Source organism: Mus caroli, chromosome 1 (genome assembly GCF_900094665.2).
Source record: "Mus caroli chromosome 1, CAROLI_EIJ_v1.1, whole genome shotgun sequence".
NCBI classification, from domain to species: domain Eukaryota; kingdom Metazoa; phylum Chordata; class Mammalia; order Rodentia; family Muridae; genus Mus; species Mus caroli.
The window spans coordinates 147,149,684-147,154,042 of record NC_034570.1 but is presented as its reverse complement, the minus strand read 5'-3'; positions in this window follow the sequence as shown (position 1 = coordinate 147,154,042).

The window sequence follows — 4,359 nt, the reverse complement described above, 5'->3', positions numbered from 1 at the left end:
AACTCACTCTGTAGCCCAGGCTGGCCTCGAACTCAGAAATCCGCCTGCCTCTGCCTCCCGAGTGCTGGGATTAAAGGCGTGCGCCACCACGCCCGGCTTCTTTTTTTTTTTAATTACTGTTATGTGTGAGTATGAGTGAGTGTGTGCAGTCATGTGGAGGTCACAGGGTCACTTTGGAGAGTCCTCCTTTCCTTCTGTCATGGGATCTGGAGATTGAACTCAGGTCATCAGAAAGCAGCTGTACCTACAGAGCCATCTTTTCTTTCCTTTCTTTTAAATGTTTTACTACATGATTTCTCTCTCTCTCTCTCTCGTGTGTGTGTGTGTGTGTGTGTGTGTGTGTGTGTGTGTGTGTGTGATGGTGTTCATGTAGAGGTCAGATGACAACTTAAAGAAGTCCATTCTCTCTTCCTACCATTGGGTCCTGGGGATTGAACTCAGGGAGTGAAGCTTGGTGGCAAGCTCCTTTACCTTCTGAGCTTATCTCACTGTCCCTCCCCCTCCCCCCTCCCCTTGAGACAGGATCTTGTGTGGCTGTTGCTCAGCCTAGCCTCCAACTCATTATTATCCCCCCTCAGCTTCCCAACAGTGACACTTCAGGCACGCACTGTCTGTGTTCAGTTATCATCATAATTAATACAGTTGAATTTAATGGGAGGGGGCTGGTTTTTGAGACAGGGTTTCTCTGTGTATCCCTGGCGGTCCTGGAACTCACTCTGTAGACCAGGTTGGTCTTGAACTCAGAGAACTGTCTGCCTCTGCCTCTTGAGTGCTGGGATTAACAGTGTGTACCACCATCACCCAGTGGATTAAATTTTTTGTTTTCTCTTGTGTTTTCATTCTTCCTCCTTTATTGTTTGTTTATTATAACAGATACAACTCATGACTTACCACTGAGCAAGCAGCCTCTGTGTGTGTGTGTGTGTGTGATAGTAATTGCATGGGATGGGATCCAATGCTCACTTTGACACCCACAGGCACAAAGTATACACATGATACACATACATATACATACATGCACACAAAACAATTATACATACAGATAAAATGAACATAATATTTTTTAAAGCAATGGTGGAGCTGGAGGGATGACTCAGTGGTTAAAGATGCTTGTTCCCCTTCTAGAGGACCCAAGTTCCATTTCCAGCACCCATTGGGCAGCTGGCAGTTACCTATAACTTTAGGCTCAGGGACTTTGATGCCCTCTTTGGCACTGGCATAAACATTGTATACATTCACAGGGATACACATAAATATACATAAAAATAAATCTTAAAAAGATAAAACATTTTTTTTTTTAGATCTGTTACTATTTTGTGTTTACGAGTGTTTTGCCAGGGTATATGTGTGTGCATCATGTGTGTGCCTGACAGCATCATGTGTGTGCCTGAGAAAGTTGGGAGAGAGTATCAGACCCCCTGGGGGATAGGGTTATATCAGGTCGAAAGCTGTCATGCAGGTCCTGGGAGTCAAATCTTCATTCTCTGCAGGAGCACTGAGTGCTTTTAACCACCAAGCCATCTCCCCAGCCACCATGTGAATCTTTATATGTTGGTGAAAAGCATGATCAGTCCTTCAAACTTTCTCACACTGAAAACACAGGTACAGTACCTCTCCAGTGTGACTTCTTTGAAGGGAACTGGAATGAGGAATGGTTTCCCCACACTGCTTATGCACAAAGGGCTTCTCATGGCTGGGTGTCCGGGATGCCAGCAGAGCCCCAAGCCTTTCTCTCCGGGTGAGCTTTTAAGCACATAAACCATGCCATGGGTTGACATGATTCGGTTAATGAGAACAGTTAGCCTGAAGTGGGGCTACAGGAGCCAAAAAAAGCAAGCTTAGTTCATTTAGAGAATTTCCCAGAACTATGGATTTTGATGGATTAGGCCTTTGCTTTAGCTTGGGTAGGTGGTGCTGCCTGCATGCTGAGTCTTACAGCCTGAATGGTTGGTACTTCCACCATAGAGTCAGTTGTGCTAAGGTCTCAGGGCCTACTAAGGACTGGGGCCCTGTTACAAAGTGAGGGCCCTTCCTTCCCACATTGATTACTGAAGAAAGATCTCTCTACCCTGTGAAGTTGTTCACATCTTTGAAAGGAATGAGAAGAAACGAAAGCTTTCACACAAGGCTTACTATGGGCATGGTGTTTCTCGTCAGTGTGAGCCTTTTCTTGACTTCTGAATTTCAGTACAGAAATTCTCAAAGGCCTCATCATGGTGGTGGTGGTGGTGGTGGTGGAGGAGGCAGAGGCAGGCAGATTTCTGAGTTTGAGGCCAGCCTGGTCTACAAAGTGAGTTCCAGGATAGCCAGGGCTACACAGAGAAACCCTGTCTCAAAAAAAAAAAAAGAATTGATTGTTAGGAGTGTTTTGCCTGAACATGTGTATGTGTACCGGCGATGTGTGTCTGTGTGTTTTAAAGAATTGATTGTTATGAGTGTGCCTGATGCCTGTGTAGGCCACAAGAAGGCATGTGCTCCCATGGAACTTGAGTTTAAGATGGTTGTGAGCTGCCATGCGGGTGCATCCTCTGCCAAGGGCAGCCTGTGCTCCTGACCAGGGAGCCATCTCCCCAGGCCTGTCATTTGCTTCTCTTGTGGGTTTAGTTACTCATTAGTGCCACCTACCTTCAGCCTAAAGACCTCTACTTCTTGTGAGGTGAATCTGTTAGCAATAGACCCTCGAAGTTTTGGATAATCTGGGAATGCCTGTGCCTTTGGAGGTTTGTTTTGTTTTATTGCTCCCTGCCCCCCCCCCCCACACACACACACTATAGAATGTTTGGTTCTCAGATGTTCTCTCCACTCTCCAGCTACTGGAATATGCCACCTGATGGATTTGTGGTCCTGTCATTTCTGATGAGCGTTAGCTACTGATCTTTTTATAGTTTCCACTAGATTGCTGCTTTCGGAATTTTGTCTTACAAGGCTGGCTTTTTTACTGTGTTGGTCTAAGTGTCACGTTTATCCTACTCAGTGTCTGGTGAATAGCTTGGCTGTTTAGGTTCAGATTCCTAATCAGATCTGGACATTTTCAGCAATCTGTCTTTTTGGCTTAAGTTGGGTTTTGTTTGTTTGTTTTGTTTTGTTTTTTAATTTTCCTTTTTCTTTACATCTCTCTTCTGGAATTCTTAATATATGTATGTTTGGGCAACTTAATGGAAGGGACTTGCTTTCTTTTCATAACCCAATGGGGATTTTTCAATTCTACGAAGAAAGCTTAAGCAATATATCAAATTATAAGAGCAGGAAAAAAGGTCCCAGAAATGGTACCATTCTGAGATGACCATTTTTAACACTCTAGTCTTTGTTTTACCTCTTTGCATATGATACTTTACGCACATTAGATATGTACAAATGTTGCCATTTTTTCACTGATTTGGCCTATCTGGCTTTGGGGACCCCTTATGTTTGTCTTCTGAGGGTGAATTACAGGAGGAAGGGTGTCAGGTCCAACCATCTTTATGCAGGCACTGAGACTCTGGTCCTCATAACTGAGTGGTTATGGCCCTGATAATTTTTCTTGGCTTTTTGTTGTTTATTTGTTGAACAGGCTTTTTCTGTGTAGCCCTGGAACTGGCTCTGTAGATCAGGCTAACCTCAAACTCAGAGATCTACTTTGCCTCTGCCTCCTGAGTTGCTGGGATTAAGGCATGGGTCTCCATGCCTGGCTTTCTTGATTCTTTTTGAAAGATTTCTTTTTAACTTTTAATTACGTGAATGCAGAAGTGCTGTGCATGGGTATGTGCACGGGTATGTGCACACGAGTGCTGGTGTCCACAGAGGCTGGAGGACATCAGATCTAGGAGCTGGAATTTCAGGTACTATGAACCACCTAACATGGGCTGAAGCATCTCCAGCCACAGATTATAAACTCAGGTTTGATCGATAGGAAAGCAGAATTCAGAGACGCCCTATAGCCCTCTTCCCTCCTCCCATCTACAACTCTCTCCTTATCAAAATTCCCTCTAGTGGTACACTGTGTCAAATAATACACACACACATTGTACTGGCTGGTTTTGTGTGTCAACTTGACATAAGCTGGAGTTATCACAGAGAAAGGAGCTTCAGTTAGGGAAGCGCCTCCATGAGATCCAGCTGTGGGGCATTTTCTCAATTAGTGATCAAGCGGGAAGGGCCCCTTGTGGGTGGGACCATCTCTGGGCTGGTAGTCTTGGGTTCTATAAGAGATCAGGCTGAGCAAGCCAGGGGAAGCAAGCCAGTAAAGAGCATCCCTCCATAGCCTTTGCATAAGCTCCTGCTTTCTGACCTGCTTGAGTTCCAGTCCTGACTTCCTTTGGTGATGAACAGCAGTATGGAAGTGTAAGCCAAATAAACCCTTTCCTCCCCAACTTGCTTCTT